The 23,920-nt window shown below is 41.3% G+C and overlaps 2 pseudogenes; both read right to left on the bottom strand.

The window, feature by feature from the left end:
- Positions 1-23,202, bottom strand: part of LOC100475324 — a 75,001-nt pseudogene extending 51,799 nt beyond the window's left edge.
- A 14-nt stretch (positions 23,203-23,216) lies between these two features.
- LOC117796302 overlaps positions 23,217-23,920 on the bottom strand; it is a 9,002-nt pseudogene continuing 8,298 nt past the window's right edge.

Genomic DNA, 23,920 nt, shown 5'->3' with positions numbered 1-23,920 from the left:
AGCTATTATTAGTCTACTGCTGTTGAGTTCTGAAATCTAGAAAGGGACGTCTGTGTCAGGGAGAAGAGTACACGTATTTAGTGGGAAAGTTCGGTATAACATACTCAGTTCCTTCACATATTGCAGATCATTCTTTCATGTTCCTTTTAGTCTTTGTGTCTTTTTAGCTCTTCTGGAGTCAGGGCTTAAGATATGAGAATTCCTTCTTCTCTGGATAGTCAAACGTTGCTATGACAACTGCCTGGAAATGAAAGTCCCGTGCTTTATTTATTTATCTGAGGGAGATGGGCTGCAGAAAGAAGGAAACGTAACTGCCACAAACGTTGCCTCACAACTTGTAGAAAGAGGACATGCAAGGACCGTGCTCTCCTGTGTACCGTCCGTGTCCTTTATTATTTATGTGAGACTTCCTGTCTTCCTCTTTTTCCACAAAGTATTTGAGGTCGTTGACGATATTGAGACACATGGAAGTTGAGGCAGTTAAAAAAAGATACATCAAGAAGATTAAGTATTATTTGGAGGAGAAGTAATCTGTAACAAACCTACAAAAAACAAATCTAACTCCAAGTATTCTGGAAGTCAAAAATGGAAAACATGATGCTTTAAGGAATTGTCAATCAAAAATCAGCTTCAAGGTCACAGGCAGGTTCACTGGGAGAGAGAAACTTTTCAACTGATACATGTTGCTATCCTGCCGTAATAATAGGCTGACACTTGCATTTCACTTGACGGTTTGGTTTTTTCAAAAGATTTTATTCATTTATTTGTCAGAGAGAGAGTGCGCGCACAAGCAGGGAGAATGGCAGGCAGAGGGAAAAGGAGACTCCCTGCTGAGCAAGGAGCCCGATGTGGGACTCGATCCCACGACTCTGGAGTCGTGTGACCTGAGCTGAAGGCAGATGCTTAACCAACTGAGCCACCCAAGTGCCCCCTTTTTAGATCTCTTTAATACAGTTTATTTATTTTTAAGGAAGCTCTGTGACCAACGTGGGGCTCAAACTCACGACCCCAAGAGGAAGAGTCAGATGTTGTACAAACCGAGCCAACCAGACACCACTTTAATGTCCAGTTTAATAGGAGACAACTGGGATTCTCATACTCGGTTCTGCGTCCCGTCTAGTGTGATGTGTTGCTTTGGTTTGAGGAGGTTCAGGCCAGGCTGCCCTAGAATGTGCTGCTTTGGCCTGTGGATTATTTAGACCTAAAATCAAACTCAAGAAGAGCTTTTCATTTCCACCTTAACTGCCTAAAGGAATTTAGACAGGGAACCTGTACCAGGAAGACATCTCTTACCAAAAATAACTTCTTAGATCTGCAAGACTTATCTGCATGGCATGGCAGACATTTGTTTACCCAGCATCTGCTCTTTTCACCTTCCTGTGAGTTGTCTTTCTCCCCTTCTCCTTAGCTCAGAATGGTGTATAAGCCTCGATTACCTGACTGCTGGAGGGTCTCTTATGTCTTCGTGGGCTCCTATAAGCACAAAATTAAATTTGTTTTTCTCCTGTCAATTTAATTATTAAGCCAAAGAACCTGGAAGGGAAAAAGGGAAAAGCTTTCCATCCCTACAGGTTGAGGGATATGAAGAAAATCTGGCCCCATACGGATATGTAGTTTAGAAAAGAGTGGGGTGTTTTAGTGGCCGTTTCAGCTAACTGTGGATTTTCTTTGTGTTACACTGGAACTCCACAGGTGTTAGGTTGTTTTGTTTTGTTTTAAGATTTTATTTGTTTATTTGAGAAGAGAGCGAGCCCGAGTGAGCACATGGGGCTCGTCGACCCAGGGCTTGATCCCAGGACCCCAGGACCCCAGGATCATGACCTGAGCCGACGACAGATGCTTGACCAACTGAACCACCCAGGTGCCCCCATGGGTAGTCGTTTTTAAAGATGAATTGCAGTGTGCAGTCTGAAACCTTACAGTACTGTTACATTAAAATCAGTTGGTCTCACTTGTTCTTTGAATGGTTCTGTCACCCATACATGATTTTGTAACATTATGCACTGTTCATCTGGAAAATACTGGCTGAGTTATACAGATTCTCCAAGTGTTAACACATTTCATTATATAATATCCCCCAAATAACATTTATTAATATTGCTACCAGTTTTACCACAGAAATCTTTAAATATTCGTATAGAGTCAAACTCATTATGGTAGATGCAAGTTTTCCAAATTTCAATTTTCCCTTGAAAACTCAAGATTTCATCATTGGTATCTAATATTGTCACTTGTTCTCCTTGAAGTGATTGGCTCACTTTATTTTTGAGAAAATGTCTCCCAAATACCCAAGTCTAAATAGTCACTGTGTCAGCGTTCTTTCAAGTAAAAATGGTGTTCTATAAAAAAAGGGACAAGTTTAGCAATTCTTTTTTTTTTAAGATTTTATTTATTTATTTGAGAGAACAAGAGCAAGAGAGAGCAGGGTGAAGGGCAGAGGGACAAGTAGACTCCCCACTGAGCAGGGAGCCTGGTGCGGGACTCGATCCTGGGACTCCAGGATCATGACCTGAGCCAAAAACAGATGCCCAACCGACTGAGCCAGCCAGGTGCCCAAGTTTAGCAGTTCATTTGCACAAGAGCTTTTGCTTGAGATGACCATCGTGCTCCGGGTATGCAGCAGAGTGCTTTATGTTCTCCAGGTGCGGTCTCTGGACCACCAGCATTGGCATCACCTGGGAACAGGTTTGGGAACACCAGTGATTGGGCCCCACTCCTGACCTACAACCATCCAGGTGATTCTGATTCCCCCTCAAGTTTCGGAACCACTGCTTCAGGCTGATAGCACTGGTTCTCAGTTGTGCTCTCATATTAGAATCCCTTGGGTAGCTTAAATTCTCCAATGCTTAGTTACCCTTGATCATTTAAAAAAAAAAGATTTTTTAAATTTATTTGACAGAGAGAGCGAGAGAACACAAGTGGGGGGAGCAGCAGAGGGAGAGAGAGAAGCAGGCTCCCCTCTGAGCAGGGAGTCCCATGCGGGCTCCATCCCAAGACTCTGGGATCATGACCTGAGCCAGAGGCAGATGCTCAACCGACTGAGCCACCCAAGAGTCCCTACCTTTGATTATTAAATCCATATCACTGAGGGTGAGAACCAGACTATTCGTGTTTTCTTAAGTTCCCCTCTGGAGTCCAAAGTGCAGCCACTGTCTTAGGCCATCTTTCTCAAACAGTTCTCGGCTGTGTCTTTGTCTGGTCCTGGACAGCAGTTTAGGGAGAATGGAGCTCTCGAGTTCCCGGAGTGCTAATAACTAGTCTACTGCTGGTCGGAGAAAAATCAATGTGTTTTCAGACTCATTTTCCCATCTTGAATAGTTCGGAAATCCCAAATGGTGAACAAGAACATGTCCTAGGAGGACTCGGGAAGTGGAAATCCTGGCAGGTCTGGTGTGATTCCCACTGAAGCCCCCTCTGCTTTGATTCCCACTGAAGCCCCCTCTTCAGCCAGTGGGGCTTGCTTTCTCCATAGCCTTCATTTTTGATTCCCACTGAAGCCCCCTCTTCAGCCAGTGGGGCTTGCTTTCTGCATAGCCTTCATTTTTCCATAGACTGTCTTAGACTAGCAGTTTTCACCCTTATAGGACTCAATATTTCCACTTTATCATAAATATTTGTGACACTCCTTTAACATCCTCAAATGAAACAAATATATGTAATGCAACCTACCTCTATATCATTAATGTACATGTATATAAAATGCCCTAACTGTATTATAAAGGATGAATTAAATGAGGTTAATTTGTAATAAAAATTCATATTGTAACATGTAAATTCATGGGGAAACTTGGCAGAACGAAGTTGTCAGGTGTTGGCATATGACTTTCATTAAAAAATTGTATTATGAAAAATGTTAAACACATGCTAAAGTAGGAAGAATAGTATTGTGATATTATGAAATATATATATATGTGTGTGTGTGTGTGTGTGTGTGTGTGTGTACACATACTTGGTTTCTGGCATGGAGCTCCTAAACCCCTTGGGATTTCTTGAGGGAGGAGAGCAGCGAAGGTGTCTTTTGTTAATATTAATGAGGTGACTTAGGCAAAGCACCTAAGTGTGGTGTCTGGTCACCAGAGGAACTATGTGATCAGAGAGTTGGGATTTCTTTCAGTCCCACTGCTCCCTCCTCCCCAGCCTCTGTGGAGGGAAGAGGCGCTGGAGGTTGAATTGATTGCCAATGGCCAGTGATTTAATCAGTAATAAATGTAATAAAGCCTCCATAGAAAGGGTGGGGTTTGGAGAGCTTGTATGTTGGTTGAAGGGTTGAACATGCGGAGATTCGAGGCGAGTGGGGCACCTGGAGAAGTCACGGAAGCTCTGTGCTCCTTTCCCATACCTTGTTGTCCTGTGCACCTCTTCCATCTGGCTATTCCTGAGTTATGTCCTTTTATAATAAGCCAGTAATCTAGTAAGTAAAATGTTTCTCTGAGTTCTGTGAGCCAGTCTTGCAAATTAATCAAACCCAAGGTGGGAGTCACGGGGACCTCCAGTCTATAGCCTGTCAGTCAGAAGCACAGGTGATAACTGAGGCTTATGATTGGCATCTAAAGGGGAGGGTTGGGGACTCAGTCTTGTGGTACTGATCCCTTAACCTGTGGAATCTGATGCTGTCTCCAGATAGACAGTGTCAGAATTGAGTTGAATTGTAGGCCACCCAGCTGGTGTCTGGAGAATTGCTTGGTGGTGTGGGAGACCCTGCCCTCCCCCATAATACACATATTGGAATTGGGTTCATGTCATATTAAGTATAATAACTACATGCTTGGGGAGCCTGGCTGGCTTAGTTGGTAGCGCATGTGGCTCTTGATCTCAGGGTTATGAGTTGGAGCCCCACACTGGGCATAGAGTTTACTTTAAAAAAAAATGAACTGCATGCTTAATACCCAGCTTTATCAGTGATCACTTATCAATAACCAGTCTTTTTCATCCTTACCAATGAATGTGACCCTGGACAAGCAACCTCAGTGTCACCTGGGAGATTGTTAGAAATGCAGATTCATTGGCCTCACTCCAGACTACTGAATCAGATTCTCAGGCAGGAACCAGGGATCTATGTTTTAACAATCTCGCCAGCTGATTTGTAGGTCCACTAAGGTTTGAGACCCATTGATCTGTATAATATCCCCACCTTCTCAGATTATTTTAAGGTAAATCCCAGCTAGCACCCAGATACATTATTTCATTCATAAATATTTTAATTTAAAAAACAATCACACACCACTGTATCACTTAACAAAAGTTTAACTGTAATTCCGGAATATAATGTTCGGAGTTTAAATAATTATCTCAGATTTTCATGGGGTTTTTTACAGTTGATTTGTTTGAATCAGTTTAAACATTGCCTTGGTTGATATCTCTTTTTTTTTTTAAGATTTTATTTATTTTTTATTCGACAAAGATAGAGACAGCCAGCAAGAGAGGGAACACAAGCAGGGGGAGTGGGAGAGGAAGAAGCAGGCTCACAGCGGAGGAGCCTGATGTGGGGCTCGATCCCATAACGCTGGGATCATGCCCTGAGCCAAAGCTAGACGCCCAACCGCTGTGCCACCCAGGCGCCCCTGGTTGATATATCTCTTAAGTCTCTCAATCTATAACGATTTTTCTCTTTTTTATTTCCTGCCACTTATTTGTTGAAGAAACTGGGTCATTTGTCACATAATCTCTCACATTCAGGATTTTGCTGATTATGTCCCTATGTTGTCATTTTGTCATGTTCCTTTTACCTCTGTAAAATTAATGTGATCTGGCTGTTAGATCTAGAGGCTTGAGGATATTCAGGTTTGATTTTTGGGGGGCAGGGATTTTTTTTTAAAGATTTTAATTATTTATCTGACACACATAGAGTGAGAGCGAGCACAAGCAGGGGGAGCTGCAGGCAGAGGGAGAGGGAGAAGCAGGCTCTCCGCTGAGCAAGGAGCACGATGAGGGGCTCAATCCCAGTACCCTGGGATCATGACCTGGGCTGAAGGCAGATGCTTAACCAACTGAGCTACCCAGGAGCCCTGCAGGGGGAGGGGCAGGAGTATTTCACAGGTGATGTTGTGTCCTTCTCATTGCATCATAGCAGTAAGCACATCAATATCTAGCTGTTTCTCTTTTTCTGATGTCAGAGCAGATACTGATAATCATTGTCTTCATCCATTATTTCATTAAGAATTGCAAAATGGTGATATCCCAAACTTTATAATTTTTTTCCGCATTTATTATTTGAAATCTAAAATTTCTTTGGGGTACCTGGCTAGCTCAGTCAATAGAACATGTGACTCTTGATCTTGGGATTGTGAATTCGAGCCCCATGTTGGGTGTAGAGATTACATAAAAATAAAATCTTTAAAAATTTCAAAAATTTTTATAAAGATTTACTTATTTTAGAGAAATAGTGCAGGGGGAGGGGAAGAGGGAGAGGGAGAAAGAAACCTAAGCAGACTCGAGCTGAGTGCAGAGCCCCACAGGAGACTCAATCCCATAACTCTGAGATCACAACCTGAGCTGAAACAAGAGTCAGACGCTTAATTGACTGTGCCACCCATGTGTCCCTCTTCAAATATTTGTGTAGGGAATATAATTTTCAAGGAAAGGCAGTGTAAATGCTCAGTTTAATTCCTTTTACTTTATAAACTAGTCTTCAAATAAATTTGTACCATAAATTTTTACTTTTGAATATCATGTGCTTATGGATTTAATACATTTGATATTTTTAATTTACTTCAGTCATTATTCATTATGATTAAATTGGCTCATTTTTTTGGTCAGAAGGAGCCTCTTCAAGTTGGCTCCTGAGTTCTTCTGATACAACTTTAATAGTCTTTGCTGTCTTCCTTGCTTTTGGGTATGAAAAGATATTTCAGGTTCATCTTTTATTTCCCCCAACCCTAGAGTCAACTATTTCTCAAAGGAGCCTTGGTTCTGTAGAGAAGGACTTTCCTCTACTCATCTTAGGTTTATTGGCTGAGGCCCTGCAAATTTAGGCAAAAATTAGCAAGAGTAAGACAAGTTTATTTGTGCATCACACATCCATCCTCAATGGGAGTACTCAGTGATGAGTGACTCAAAAGGATTGGTTAGAATTTGAGTTCATATATAGCATCTTAGCAAAGAACAATAATTTTACAGGGAAGTGACCAGACAAAGGAAAAAGGACTTTGAGCTTCTAAGAGTGGCAAATTGTGGGCAGGTATTTATGGGGAAGCTAATGGTAGTTAAGGGCTTGTTTTAGCAGGGATTGTTCTATATGATACTTTTGGTGCCTTCTTTGGGCTGATAAAGGTCTGGAGTTGTCTCCGATGATTAACTGATGCCTTTCCTTGTAGAGAGGGGAGGGAGGGGACACCTTTACAAGTTTATGTCCTGCTATCAGGCAAATAGGGAAAGAGCAGAGCGCTTTTCTTACATCTCCTTTTTCTCAGTTGTCTTCAGCTCAAAATTATCCTTATTCTTAAGTGGCATATTTTGGGGTGGCATATTTTGCTATTCTTGAGTTCCTTTTACAGGGAAATAGTTTTTAAATCATAACCTGCGTGGTGGGAGGGCTCATTGAAATAGGCTTTTTTAGTGAAAAGAGCTAGGAAATACGTATTTTAAAAGAGGAAATTACATCTTAACATATGAATGCTTCTAATTTAAATGTAAGATTACAGAACTATTACTCCTCTTTGATTTTATATTTGTATATCTTTCCTCTAACACCAAAATTCTTAGTTCTTTTTAAAAGATTTTATTTATTTCATTTGAGAGAGACCTTTCTCTCAAAGGGGTGGGGGGAGGGGCAGAGGGAGAGAGAATCTCAAGCAGACTCCACGCTGAGCCCAGAGCCCAATGGGAGGGCTCAATCCCATGATCCTGAGATCATGACCTGAGCCAAAACCAAGAGTCGGACGCTTAACCAACTGAGCCACCCAGACACCCCCAAAATTCTTAGTTCTTTTAATGCTACTAACGTAGTCACTTATTTGCTTTATCTGTATATTTGCGTAGAACTATTTTCCAAACAACAATATCAGTATTATTAATAAAAATGAAACTGAAGAAAGCTTAGGATTTCCTTGCAGTTCTTTTTTGTCCTTCCCTTTCTTATATAAAAGGAATACACTAGGGCACCTGGGTGGCTCAGTCTGTTAAGCGTCCAGCTCTTGGTTTTGGTTCAGGTCATGATCTCAGGGTCATGAGATCAAGCCCTGCATTGGGCTCCATGCTTGTTGTGGAGTCTGCTTGAGATTAATTCCCCCTCCCCCCCTCTCCTCTGCTCCTTTCCCCACTCATGCTCATGCTCTCTCTAAAATAAATAAAATCTTAAAAAAAAAGAATACACTACATACCACTGTTCTGTACCTTGCTTTTAATTTTTTTTTAACTTAACATGTCCTAGGATCATTCCATAACAATACATGTAGTTATTACCTTTCTATAACTGCATAATAGTCCACTGTGTGGATGTATTACAATGTATTTAAATCAGTCCCCCACTGATGAACATCTGGATTGAAAGAAGTCATAGACAATAAATATTGTGGTAATGAATATCATTGCATTTTCAGAATTTGATATTTTTGTCATGTTTTCTTTGGGATAGACTCCTAGAAGTTGGATTCTGGGTCAAAGGTAAATGAACTTTTAGTTTTGCTAGATTTGCTAGATTGCCAAATTCCCCCTATAGAAGTTATATCATTTGTATTCCCACCAACAATGTATGAGAATTCCGCATTCTTAAAATAATTTAAGAAATAATAATTGAGAAATAATAATAATAATTGTCAAAAATAATTTAAGACATAATCAGAAAACAATATTCAAAGGAATATTGTTAGTGATTTTATTTATATTTACATTTTGAAGTAAAGGTTAAGAAAGCATATTCATATATATATACATGAGATAGGCACAAATTCAGATGTAGGCATATTGAATTGGTGATTCAAATATTAAGTCAGTGTTGCTGCTGATGTAATTTTTCAAAATAGGAAAACAATTGGTAAAGGGCAAACAAAACAAACTACAGTTTTCTCCTAGTGTGGGGAACATCCTTGCCTGTATAATGATTCAGGTGTTTGAAAGACATTCAGAGAGCAATGCTTAAAAGACGGTAGAGTTGGCCAGTTATTACTAAGTTGTATTGATGCTCTGCGGAAAGAGAATGAGAAATTGGGGGCTGTTTATGAACAGTTAAAGCTAAGTGTGAGAGCAAGAGGACCTCTCTTGGAACTTAAAAAAAAAAAAAAACTGGGACAAATTGGTCACCTTACCTTAGGGGCAAAATAGATAGGCAGCTAATAAGGGTGCAGCTTAACATCTATAATCAGAAGCAAGCAAGAATGGAGGGGCAGTTATCTCAATAAAAAGTCATAATATGTTGCTTAGGTCCTGAATTTGAGCCAGTTTTCAGATCTGGAGTCCACTGACTAAATAAGTGGCGGGATCCCTAGGAGAGACACTCTGCAATATTGTAGAAACTATATATTGTAATGATTTTCCCTCATTCCCCAAAGGGACCCAGGGCGTTTACTTAAGTAGGACACTTACCATGGGGAAAGGGGAATGTCCAGTCATTTCAAGGAGCTTTGGACTTAGGTTCTGAGCAGAGTTTGATAACTAGAGATCCAAAGTGTCACCATCATGCCTGGGTTCTATAAGTCAGGGCTTACAGAAGCAACTAATAGAGTCTTGGTTAAAGTCTGGTTTACAGAGAATTCACATGGGTCTGCAGACCCACCTGCTGGTCGTTTCCCTGGTACCTGAATATATAATTGCAAAAGACATAATTGACAGTTGAAGGATTGGGTCCTTAGGCTGTTAGGTAAGAACTAACATAGTGAGGAAGGCCAACAAGCCTTGAAATTGTTCCCCACCTCAGTTAACATAATAAAAAATGATATTGTGTCCCAGGGTTGATGGGGGTGGTTAGTGCCACCGTGCATCCTACAGTGTGAATGTAGACTACCACAGCAAGCTTAACCAAGTGGTAGTCCCAACTCAAGCTGGGCTGGACTTGCTATAATTGCTAGGGCAGATTAATAAGGACTCAGGTACATGGTATGTGGCCACTGATTTGGTGAATGCATTCTTTTATATTCCAATCAGAAATAAGGATAAGAAGCAATTCACATTCATGTGGAAGAGGTCATTTATTTCCAGTTTTGTCCAAGGACTATGTTAAATCTTCTGCCCTCTATTGTAATACAGTCTGAAGAGATCTGGATTGTCTGGGTATCCTGTACATTGATATATTATACCAATAATATACTGATGAGTAGGATGAGCAAGAAATAGCTTGCATGCTAGAGGCCTCGGAAAGATATATAGATCCAGAGGGTGGGAGATAAACCCTGAGAAGATTCGGTAAAGTTTTTAAAAGTCCAATAGTCAGTGGCATGTGGAGACATCCCCTCCAGAGTAAAAGACAAATTTCTGTATCGTGCATCTCTTACTATAATGGAGCACAGTGTCTGGTGGGCCTCTTTGGGTTCCAAAAGCACAAATTCCACACCTCGGAATACCACTCTGGCTCACATCCTGGGGTAATGGAAGGTAGCTAGTTCTAAGTGAAACCTGGAACGGCAATGGCTCTGCAGCAGTCAGTGTGGAATTCAAAGCAAGTCCCAGTGGGAAATCACAATATAGTCCTCTGGGATTTTGGAGCAAGGCCAGGCCATCTGTAGCAGAAGATTTTACTCCTCTCAAGAAACAGCCGCTGGCATGGTACTGGACCGCAGTAGAGGCGGAAAGCTTGACCATGAGGCATCAAGTTACCATGTGTCCAGAAGTGCCATCATGAGCTGAATCCTGTCACACACGCCCTGTCATAGTGTTGATGGGCCCAGCAGCAGTTCGTCATAATATGGAAATGACGCATTCAAAATCAAATCCCAAGGGATAGGTTAACTGCATAAGCTAGGAGGCCCACCCCCATACGACCCACTATGCTTGTACTGGCACCCCTTCCTCAGGCTGTGTGGCCAGCTGAGGGAGGAGAAAAAAGTTCAAACTTGATTATGAATGAGTTGTCTTGGTATATGGATGGAAACTAAAAAATGGATGGCAGTACATTACAGCCATATTCAGTGGTGTCCCCAAAAGACAACAGTGAGGGAAAATCTTCCTAGTGGGCAGAGCTTCAAGCAGTATAGTTGGTCATCTACTTTGTATGAAAGAAGAAGTACCTGTGATGGGAATTCATACAGTTGCCTGGGCAGTGGCCATGGCCTGGACCCCTGGTCAGGATTTTGAAGGAAAAGCCTGGAAGATTGGAGACAGGGAGGTCTGGAGTAGAGGCATGTGGACAGACAAAATAGAGGGGTCACAAAGGGTAAAGATTTCTGCATCACATGTTGATTCCAACATTGGAAAGGGTATGGAACAATCAAGGAGATGAAAAGATTCTACCAGTTGATGTTAGCCAGGCTTTGTCATGGCCTACCTCAAAACTGGCACAATGGGCACATGAATGGGATGGTCATATTTACAGAGATAGAGGCCACGCATGAGCCCAACAGCATGAATTCCCACTTGCCGAGGTCAATCTAGCTGCTTCTATCCCTGGAGGTCTAACTTGCTAGCAATAGAGACTAACACTGAGTCCCTGATAAGGCATTTTACTTGAGATAAACGAGCCATTTGGTGGCAAGTCAACAACACTGAGCCCTTTCCATTCTGTAGTGACCAGTAGTTCATCCTCACAGGGAGAAATACCTATTCTGGGTAAGTATTTGCCTATTTTGCCTGCAGAGCCTCAGCCTGTGCTACTATCTAGGAACTTACAGAAGGCCATATCCACTGGCGTGGGATTCAACTCAACATAGCATCCAAACAGGGGAACCACTTCACAGTAAAGGTGATGTGGGTACAAAGCTCATGACCAAGGCATCCACTGGTTGTACCACCTACTGCACTACCCAGAAGCAGCCAGCCTGATAAGAGCACTAGACAACCTGCTGAAGGCACAGCTGAAGTGTCAGTTTAGAGGCGATATTCTGCAAGGATTGAATACCATCCTTCAGGATGCAGTATATACACCAAATCAGAGACCTCTGACTGGCACTGCCCCTAATAGGAAGAGTATGTGGGTCCAGGAACAAAGTGGAAGGAGCAGAAGTGGCCCCACTTAACATCTCAGTGAGTCATTGGGAGATTGTGTTTCCTGTTCTCAGAACTGTGCTTTGCAGGTTTAGAATTCCTGGTCCCCACAGGAAGTACATTTTTGTCAAGGAACACAACAAGAGTCCCGCTGAACTGTAAGCTATAGCTACTGTTTGGGTACTTTGGACTTTTTGTGTCTGGCCACCAGCAGGCAAAAAGAGGAGTCCCCATCTTGGTAGGGGTAAATGACCTAGATCAACGGGAAGAGGAAGGGCTGCTTTCACATGATGGACAGGGAAAAATATATGTGGATCCTAGGTGATTCACTTGGAAGTCTCTTGGTATGTAATTGGAACTGTGGAAGGACATGTGCAGCAATCCCTGCCTGAGAAGGGTGTAGTTGCCAATAAACATCCATTCTCGTTGGGAATAAGGATTTGGGCCACACGCAGGCAAGCTACTAAGATCTGCAGAGGTGCCAGGTGCAAGACAGTAGGATTTGGAAGGGGGAGTGGGGCAGGAGGAGGAGCGGCAGTTGCAGCCCTGAGACCAACTGAGTGATGGGGGTGTCGTTTGTCCTAGGAATCTCCTTCTTCTAAGCTTTAGCTCAGGAAGAGAAGTCTAGAGGAATTTTAGAGGAGCTGCTCCCCGAACATGAGTGGAGAAATGGATCAGTGTGGTGCAAAGGGTATTCTATGGTGGTCATGGGATACGCTGCTTAGATTTTTAAGAGAGAACTTGCTGGAAAGACTAGAAAGAAAAAATAGGATTGAAGAAATCATGAAGAGGAGAATAAATAATAGACGTAAATTCTTCTAAACATACAGAAATATCAGGAAATGATAATTATGAAGAGGATGAAGCAGATGACGAAGATGAAGGAACCAAAAAGGAATCCTTTGACAAAATGCCTCTGGCAGCAATTAAAAATGACATTAGTTTACCTCCCCAAAATCAAGATACAAATTAAAAATCATGCCAAGAAAATTCCTCCCAAGCTGGCCTATTCAGAAGCACCTGCTAGCCAAATAAAGAAACTAGTAAAGCATTTGTTAATGATGATGTGAAGACTCCCCCGCCCCCCAAGTGACTCTGCCTATAGCTCAGTCAAGGGGTTGCAGACCATCAACTAAAAAAATGGTTAGCTGTAACGCTAAAACTGTGAATGCGAATGAGTTGACAGCGAAGTGAGAGCCTCAGAGTCTGAACAGAAACCACAGGGGTGGATCTGTGATAAGATTATTGACACTGGAAGCTAGATGGTGCCACCTCTTTTAAATTTTGATGCTATTCCTCTTGACGGCCATAAGCAGAACTTAAAAGATGCCGTATAGTTTTCCCTAAGTTCCCCAAAGCCTTTGAGGTCAAAAGAAGAAACAAACCCATTGCAAATCAGAAATGTGAATAATCATGCAGCCTGGGAAGTTAGTTCATCTTATTTTCCATGTTGAATCTCAACTCTCAAGACCTGTGTCCCCAAATTTATTCTGTGTCCGACTTTAACCTGGTGGAAAAAAAAAGAAAGGAAAAGTGTTAAAATCATCACCTTGGCATGTCTCAGATGATGTTCTTGTTTATATCATCTTGTTTTCTTGCTTTACAGGCAAAATTTCTGGGTAAAAAAAAGTGTTATTTTTTTTCTTTATAAAGGAGAGAGAGAGCGAGAGCGAAAGCAAGCGCCCTTGAGCACCTGCTGTGGGGCTTGTATTAGCGGACAGTCTTCTAGTGTCATACTTTGGGAATTCACCACAGCATTTATGCTACAGCCTTACCTTCCTTGAACTTCCCCTCCACCAATGGCTGAACACAGTAAGGGTACTAGAACCAGGCCATGCCTGCCCATATTGGGACCCTTCAAATGGGGATCAGTTTTTGCTCCGAGGTTCCCTATTGGCATGGCCAAGATTTTCTCAGAGCTGTACTGCAGCCTGGGGCTCTTCCTACTTAACCTTGCTTCCTTCCCTCTCTCCTTTCATGAGTAGCAGAGCTACGTCAGTGTGCAGGCACTCCTGGCCTACTTCTTCCTTTCTCCTTTATTCTTACCAGCCATTCTCCCTAATAAATCTCTTGCTCATCTGATTCTGTCCTGGTGTCCTCTTTTCCAAGGACCTGAACTGACCAAAGTCCCATGTATTGCGGGATGTTAACATCCCTGGCCTCACCCCACAAATGCTGGTAGCACTGTTCCCCTAATCTTGAGGCAACTAGCTACATCTCCACAGATTGCCAAATGCTTTTGTTGTGAACCACTCAGAACATAACCATCAAGAGCACAAATTTTAGAGCTAGCTGAGCTCTCACATAATAAAAAACAGAAAAGTTTAATGACCTCTATTTCTTTTCTCCCTCTCCTACAGTGCCTTCACCTTCATTTCATTCTCTAATTCTTGCACCTCAACTGAAACTGATAAGCTTGAATTGTGGAATACAAGTACCAAAGACACTCTATAGCATCAGAATTTAGTGAAAAATTTAGGCAGTGATCAGTGTCTGAAACTGAAGCTAGGAAAAGAACATCAGTTATGATAGATGAAATTAGCTGTATAAGTAACCCACCCTCAGAACTGGCGGCAAATGCACTGCTTTTGTGATTAGAGCGCTTTCCAAGTTTCCATCAAGTCACAAGGATATAGTCTCAGGAAGACATTCTTGGAATGTGGAGGTATTGTTAATTAATCAGTAGTAGGTAAGCATTGTCTAAAAAAGATCCAAGAATATTAGTTTAGTTGGATGATAAATTTGTAGCAGAGATCATTTTTCACTTTTCACCCAACGAGTATTCATCTAATATATTTATTGATTCCCTACTATGTTCCAAGAATTACATTAAGCGCGAGAGTATACAGTGGTAAACCAAACATGATCTCCTCAAAGAGCTTGTTATATGGAGCATGCATTCTTGATGGGCAAAAAACCTGAGCTATTACAATGGTTTATGGCCCTCCAAAGAGCCATGGTATATAAACAGACATATGGGATATCTGTGGTTTAAGGTCTCATGGGGGGCAGAGGGAGCAATTAGGAAAAAAAAATATCTAAACTGGCTTCTTAGGGAGTCAAAAAGGAAACTAAGGTTGAAAAACCTGATCTTGAGGAAGAAGAAAAAGTGAAGGCAATGAAAGAGAACAAGAAGGAAAAGTAGAATGATAAGAGAAACAGAAGAGGAGGAGAGATGAGAAAAGGAGAAGGTATGTGAAATTTTAAGAGACAAAAATAGTTTTGTCTGCCACTGAGCCATATGACATATAACTTTTTTTCCTTGACATTCTGAAATACACGCTTACTTCTCTATATTAGTTCTGGCTCTGGCAAAAAGCATTAAATGTGAAAAGAATACTGGAATGCCTGCTCTTTATTAAAAGAATTCCCATATCCTAGAGCATTCTTTTCTTGCTCAATACTCCAAACAAATATCCTCACTTTTTCTCATTTAAATTTAAACTTGTAAACAATTTTCTTTTTTTTTTTTTTTTTTTTAAAGATTTTATTTATTTATTTGACAGAGATAGAGACAGCCAGCGAGAGAGGGAACACAAGCAGGGGGAGTGGGAGAGGAAGAAGCAGGCTCATAGCAGAGGAGCCTGACGTGGGGCTCGATCCCACAACGCTGGGATCACGCCCTGAGCCGAAGGCAGACGCTTAACCGCTGTGCCACCCAGGCGCCCCAACAATTTTCTATTAGGTTTCTAAGGACCCCATTATTCCACTTACTTGTAATGTGAACTTTGTTAGCTCCATAACATCAAAACCTTCAGTTTTATAGAAATTATTTCTTTCATCTATCTGCCATAGTAGACAAACCCATTTGTTGTTTGACAGCTTATAGAAGCTTTTCTGCAGTTTGGATTTATCCCTCAGGATCATATATCTGCCTTTGCTCTGAGTATGGGTGCACTTAGTGACTTTCTGATTGCTAGTTGAATAAAAGTGGGCATTTTGTTTCTGATTTTAGAGGAAAATCTTCCAGCTTTTCACTGTTGAGTATGACGTTAGTTGTGGGTTTGTCATATATGGCAATGTTGAGGTACATTCCCTCTATACCTGCTTTGTTGAGATTATCTTCAGTTGTTCATAACTTAATTTTTATTAACTTGTAGGAGTTCTTTATATATTCTTGATACAAGTCCTTTGCTAGATACATGTGTGGTGCATGTTTCCTGTTCTGTAGTGTAATGGTGTCTTTGAAGAACAGAAATTCAAGTTTTGATGAAGTCCAACTTGTCAAATTTTTCTTTTATGATTAGTGCCTCTTGTGTCCCATGGAAGAAATATTTGCCTACTCCAAAGTTATAAAGATGCTCTTCGTTTTCTTCCAGAAGTTTTATGGATCTGGGTTTTACATTAGGCCTATGAACCATCTTTAGTTAATTTTTGTATAGGGAGTTAAATAGGGCCTAAGTTCTTTTTTTTTTTTAAGAAATAGATATCAAATTGTTTTAGCAATATTTTTTAAAATAACAGTAACAACAACTTTCTTTCACATTTAATTGCTTTAGTGCATTAAGCCAAAAATGAAATGACCACATATGTTGGGTTCTATTTGTAGACTTGGATCTGTTTATTTACTAGCCTATCCTTATGTAGTAACACAATATCTTGCTTACTATAACTTTCCAGAAATCTTGTAATCAGGTAGTATAAGACTTCAAACATTGTTCTTTTTACATATTGTTTTGGCTATTCTGGGTCCTTCAGCTTTTAAGATAAATTTTAGAATTACTCCTCTTTGTCTAAAAAAAAAAACAACAAAAAACAAAAAACTAAAGCGAGCCTGTTGGAATTTTGATAGGGATTGGGTTGAATTTACGAATCAATTTAGGAAGAACGGAGAACTTAATGTTAGAGTTTTACCATCCATGAATATGACATATTTCTCATTTATTTAAGACTTTTAAAATTTCCCTCAGGTAGGTTTTGTGGGTTTCGATACAGAGGTCTTGCACATCTTTTGTCATGTTTATTCCTAGGTTTCTGATATTTCTGGATACATTATAAATGGTATCATTTTCAATTTCACTTCCCAATTGTTTGTTGCTGGTGTATAGAATTGATTTTTGTATATTGGCCCTGTATCCTATGACTTGCTAAATTATTAGTTCTAGTAGCTCTTTTGTGTATTACATAGGTTTTTCTATGTATACAATCATGTTGTCTGTGACTACAGTTTTACTTATTCCTTTCTAAATTTTTATTGATATAATTCATATACCATAAAATCCACTTTTCAAGTGTATAATTCTGTAGTTTTTAGTATATTTGTAAAGCTGTACAACCTTATCACTATCTAATTCCAAAATATTTTTATCACTCCAAATATAAACCCTGTATTCATTGACAAGTTATTCCCCATTATTTCCATCCCCAGCCCCTGACAACTAATCTATTTTCTTAATGCCTATGGATTTGCCTATTCTGGACATTTCATATAAATGGAATCATACAACATGTAGATTTCACTTAGCATATAATGTGTTCAGGATTTATCCAGGTGGTAGCATGAATCAGCACTTTGTTCATTTTTCTGGCTGAATCATATTCCATTGCATAGATATATCATATTTTGTTTATTCATTCATTAGTTGATGGCGATTTGGGTTGTTTCTACCTTTTAGTTATTATGAATAGTGTTGCTATGAATATTTGTATACACATTTTTGTGTGACCACAGGTTTCCAGTTCACTTGGGTATGTACCTAGGAGTGGAATTTCTGGATCATATGGTAACTCTATATTTTAACCTCTTGAGGAACTGCCAAGTCATTTCCAAAGCACAATTTTACATTCCTACCACTGGGGTATGAGGGTTCCTATTTCTCCACATTCTCACTAATGCTTGTTATTGTCCATGCCATCGGTACAAAATGGTGTCTCATCATGGTTTTGATTTACATTTCCCTAATGACAAATGATGTTGATCATCTCATGTGCTTATTGGCTGTTTGTATATCTTCTTCAGAGAAATCTCTCTTCAAATGGACAAAGGTGTCCATTTTTAAATTAGCTTGTCTTTTTATTGCTGAATTGTAAGAATTGTTTATATATTTTGAATACAAGTTCTTGTCAGATATGATTTTCAAATATTTCCCCCATTCTATAGGGTGTCTTTTCACTTTCTTTTTTCTCCCCACATTCTTCCTGTTTATTCCATATCAGTTACTGTGGAGGATGAAATCTGATTGTGAACAGATTGAAAGAAAAAAAATACATACAATTAAAAAAAAGTTTTTATTTAAATAATCTCTACACCCAATGTGGGGCTTGAACTCATGACCCCAAGATGAAGAGTCTTATGCTCTTCTGACTGAGCCAGCCAAGTGCCCCCAAAACATACAATTTCACACAATATCTAGGTTTCAAGTCAGATAGGTATACAGGTACAATATGATACAGAACACGATAAAGGAAACTGAGCCTGCTAAGGCTTAGAGCATGGAGGGCTTAAGAACATCATCATTTATGTTAACAAAATCCAAGTGCTTTGAAAAACCAACACCAGGTCATTCTCAGATGTCTTTCATTTCAAGGACAAGTTCTGATGTGGAGTGCCATGATTCTGCAGATTTCTGGCTCCTTGCTAGTCCCTTTGTGGATAAACTGCTTTCTCTCTTACTTCTTTAAGGTGTGCTCACAGGAGCAGCATAGGCTGCAGGATGACAGAGTCCCCAAGAAGCACAGGTAGGGAGGAGGCAGGACCACAGCAGGATCAGGAGGGTCTATTGCTGCTAACCTCACTGGGGGGGATTAAGGTAGCTGCCTCCTGAACCCACAGCCTGGCCTAACCAGGGCAGCCCATCTCCATCCTCCATCCTTCTGTTGGTAATACCTGTCACCCTTGCCAGAATTCCCCTGCCTCAATGTGAGTTCACCTTAAAGGCTGAATGTAAAAGTGCGAGTCCGGGGCCCAAGCCACCAACACAGGGTCCCCCAGTTAGAGGTCTGGTCCCAGTAGGAGGCTGCTACTGCACTCTGGCAACCACAGCACTGAGGAATGTAGCCTACTGTTGTCAGAAAAGCTGGAAATCCAGATTTGTATATGAGCCCCCAATTCCAAAAGGTTGCAATTTATTCATGTTCTAGCAAAAACATTTTCAGGAATGATGTAAGTGGGTAAAAATAAGAGCCGGGGGGCGCCTGGGTGGCACAGCAGTTGGGCGTCTGCCTTCAGCTCAGGGCGTGATCCCTGCGTTATGGGATCGAGTCCCACATCGGGCTCCTCTGCTATGAGCCTGCTTCTTCCTTTCCCATTCCCCCTGCTTGTGTTCCCTCTCTCGCTGGCTGTCTCTGTCTCTGTCAAATAAATAAATAAAATCTTTTAAAAAAAAAAATAAGAGCCAAATCAGACAGACCGTGGATTGTGGCCCCACAGCTCCTGCTGCCTGCTTGCATCCTGTCTTAATTTCCACATCAAATCCTTCTGAGGCACATGAATCTGAACTTCTGGGTCTTAGCTCTTTACAGGACATTTTTGGGATTTTTTTTAAGTCTAAAATAATCTATCTTCATTATTTTCTTCAGGATATTTTTCAGTCTTAAACTAAAAAGATACTTAACTTGGGGCAGTCCTTCTCTAATGTTAAAATATTCCAGTTGCACAGTATTACAAAGATAGCACCCAATCAAACTGACTGAGGGAGCTACCAACAAATAGGGGGTAGAATTCTGAAAACCAAAGTAGTAACTGAGAAGCGGAGTGGTTTTCCTCTAGTGTCTCTTATACCCACATTCAGCTGCTCCTCCCTCCTTGGGCAGCTGATAGGACNCCAAAGCACAATTTTACATTCCTACCACTGGGGTATGAGGGTTCCTATTTCTCCACATTCTCACTAATGCTTGTTATTGTCCATGCCATCGGTACAAAATGGTGTCTCATCATGGTTTTGATTTACATTTCCCTAATGACAAATGATGTTGATCATCTCATGTGCTTATTGGCTGTTTGTATATCTTCTTCAGAGAAATCTCTCTTCAAATGGACAAAGGTGTCCATTTTTAAATTAGCTTGTCTTTTTATTGCTGAATTGTAAGAATTGTTTATATATTTTGAATACAAGTTCTTGTCAGATATGATTTTCAAATATTTCCCCCATTCTATAGGGTGTCTTTTCACTTTCTTTTTTCTCCCCACATTCTTCCTGTTTATTCCATATCAGTTACTGTGGAGGATGAAATCTGATTGTGAACAGATTGAAAGAAAAAAAATACATACAATTAAAAAAAAGTTTTTATTTAAATAATCTCTACACCCAATGTGGGGCTTGAACTCATGACCCCAAGATGAAGAGTCTTATGCTCTTCTGACTGAGCCAGCCAAGTGCCCCCAAAACATACAATTTCACACAATATCTAGGTTTCAAGTCAGATAGGTATACAGGTACAATATGATACAGAACACGATAAAGGAAACTGAGCCTGCTAAGGCTTAGAGCATGGAGGGCTTAAGAACATCATCATTTATGTTAACAAAATCCAAGTGCTTTGAAAAACCAACACCAGGTCATTCTCAGATGTCTTTCATTTCAAGGACAAGTTCTGATGTGGAGTGCCATGATTCTGCAGATTTCTGGCTCCTTGCTAGTCCCTTTGTGGATAAACTGCTTTCTCTCTTACTTCTTTAAGGTGTGCTCACAGGAGCAGCATAGGCTGCAGGATGACAGAGTCCCCAAGAAGCACAGGTAGGGAGGAGGCAGGACCACAGCAGGATCAGGAGGGTCTATTGCTGCTAACCTCACTGGGGGGGATTAAGGTAGCTGCCTCCTGAACCCACAGCCTGGCCTAACCAGGGCAGCCCATCTCCATCCTCCATCCTTCTGTTGGTAATACCTGTCACCCTTGCCAGAATTCCCCTGCCTCAATGTGAGTTCACCTTAAAGGCTGAATGTAAAAGTGCGAGTCTGGGGCCCAAGCCACCAACACAGGGTCCCCCAGTTAGAGGTCTGGTCCCAGTAGGAGGCTGCTACTGCACTCTGGCAACCACAGCACTGAGGAATGTAGCCTACTGTTGTCAGAAAAGCTGGAAATCCAGATTTGTATATGAGCCCCCAATTCCAAAAGGTTGCAATTTATTCATGTTCTAGCAAAAGCATTTTCAGGAATGATGTAAGTGGGTAAAAATAAGAGCCGGGGGGCGCCTGGGTGGCACAGCAGTTGGGCGTCTGCCTTCAGCTCAGGGCGTGATCCCTGCGTTATGGGATCGAGTCCCACATCGGGCTCCTCTGCTATGAGCCTGCTTCTTCCTTTCCCATTCCCCCTGCTTGTGTTCCCTCTCTCGCTGGCTGTCTCTGTCTCTGTCAAATAAATAAATAAAATCTTAAAAAAAAAAATAAGAGCCAAATCAGACAGACCGTGGATTGTGGCCCCACAGCTCCTGCTGCCTGCTTGCATCCTGTCTTAATTTCCACATCAAATCCTTCTGAGGCACATGAATCTGAACTTCTGGGTCTTAGCTCTTTACAGGACATTTTTGGGATTTTTTTTAAGTCTAAAATAATCTATCTTCATTATTTTCTTCAGGATATTTTTCAGTCTTAAACTAAAAAGATACTTAACTTGGGGCAGTCCTTCTCTAATGTTAAAATATTCCAGTTGCACAGTATTACAAAGATAGCACCCAATCAAACTGACTGAGGGAGCTACCAACAAATAGGGGGTAGAATTCTGAAAACCAAAGTAGTAACTGAGAAGCGGAGTGGTTTTCCTCTAGTGTCTCTTATACCCACATTCAGCTGCTCCTCCCTCCTTGGGCAGCTGATAGGACCTGCCTCCCAGCCTTCTCCACCTTTACCACTTGATGTCGCAGGTGATGGCAGGGAGCCCTGGGCCTGGTACATTATGTGCCGGACTTCTTGGACTGCAGGGGAGTTGGCCCTGTTCAGCCACTCCTGGTATAGCTCCTGCATGTGGGCGCTGGTCTAGAGGGCTGCACGGGGATGTCAGCGTCGACGTCTTCTATCTGACACAGTAGCACCTTGTCTGCATGCCCATCCTTGGTCTGGGCTTGGCCTCAGTAATTTAAACATCCACTGGTCCACAAAGTGGTATGGCAACTTGCCTTCCATCTGACACAGCAGCAAATTTTCTGCATGCCCTTCCTTGGTCTGGGCTTGGCCTCAGTAATTTAAACATCCACTGGTCCGTGAAGTGCTATGGCAATTTGCCCTTCTCCAACTTCAGAACCACATCCTGGATGTTTTGAAAGCAGTACACAGCAGCAAAGCATAACAGAACCTCCCCATTCTTTTCAAGGGTGACCTTCTGGAAGTCTTTGTTCTTCAGGGTGTGGCAGGTGACATCCTCATTAAACAGCTGCTTGGCCACGTGTCTGAAGATGTGTGCCAGGTACCTGCTGGAGCTGGCTCCGTCATGGTGTCTGTGCCTCACCTTCTCCTTCAGGCCTCCAGAGTGTACATGGCAGTGTCTTTTCACCAAGAGGTCACTTTGCTCTGTTATCTGAACAATTTCACTTGAGGTTAATATGCAGTCAGTCAGCACCGCAGGAACCATTTGAAGCTATGGGAAAATCTTCTCGGAGGGCCTTCAGTTTATTATCATAGCAGATGCCACAATAATGTGCAATATCTTGTATGAGGACAGGTTCTACCGTCTGGTGAAGTAATCCTTCACCAAAGAGCCTATGATCTGCTGGGGAGACTTGGTGGTGTAGAGGTCGGCGGGAGCAACAGGGTGGCCCAGCACATGTTCCGTGTATGGGACCCAGCCTGGACAGGTGGATGTGTGCTTGGATAACACTGGCTCTTCCTCACTGTGCTGGTGGCATCGAGGAACAGATTCTTTCTGACTCTCCACGATGCTGAAATCCCCAGCTATTGTTGTATCAAAGACAGTGCACACACCAATATTTTGAGGAAGACACAGAGTCTTCTGGATGCATTAATCACACTGAGGCAGAATTTAGCAGCAAAATAAGGCAGAGACTGTGGACACACTGACACTGCCAGCACCTTGTGCTGTGAGATATCACATTTCTTATTAAGGTTCAGAATCAAAAGAAGTCCTTGGTGTCCTGCTGGGAAACCTCGATCACTTCCTCCACAGTCACACAGATATCACACACCAATTACTCAGAAATATCTTGGCATCAGCCAACTTATGGAATTCTCTCTTCTTCCACATGTGGTGCTCACACTTCATCTGTACCGGGGCAGGTTGGGGGCCAAGGCTTGGCCTGAGAGGAGCACCACTTTCTTGGTAGTGTTCTTTGAAGCATAAAAATTTTTAATTTTGATGAAGTATAATCTATTTTTTTCCTTTGGTTGGTTGTGCTCTCAGTGTCACATCCAAGAAACCATTTCTATGCCATGAAGATTTATGGCTATGTTTTTTTTGAGTTTTAGTTTTAGTTCTTACATTTAGATCTTTGATTCATCTTAACATTTGTATATGTACAGGGGTCCAAGTTCATTCTTTTCCATATTTTCCCAGCATCATTTTTTGAAAAGACTATTCTTTCCCCTATTTAATTTTCTTGGCACCTTTGTCAAAAGTCAATTGACTATAAATGTAATGTATGAACTCTGAATTACATCTCACTGATATATATATGTTCTTGGCAGTACAGCTGTGTTGATTACTGTAGTTTTAAGTTTTGAAATCAGGAAGTCCAAGTTTTTCCAATCTTTATGCCATTTCTCATTGTTTTGTTACATTGATTGGGACCTTCAACATAACCCTGAATAGAAGGGGTGAGAGCAAACATTCTTGTCTTTTGTTTTTCATGACCTTAGGAGAAGAAGATTTAATATTCCACCACTACATTTCTCAAAGATGATTGTTGTTATACTGAGGAAGTTCTCTTCTATACTTAACTTGCTTTAAGTTTTTTTTTTTTTTT

Source organism: Ailuropoda melanoleuca, chromosome 15 (assembly GCF_002007445.2).
Source record: "Ailuropoda melanoleuca isolate Jingjing chromosome 15, ASM200744v2, whole genome shotgun sequence".
NCBI classification, from domain to species: Eukaryota; Metazoa; Chordata; class Mammalia; order Carnivora; family Ursidae; genus Ailuropoda; species Ailuropoda melanoleuca.
Note: the sequence above shows the minus strand (reverse complement) of the source record. Positions and strands in the feature narration are given on the sequence as shown.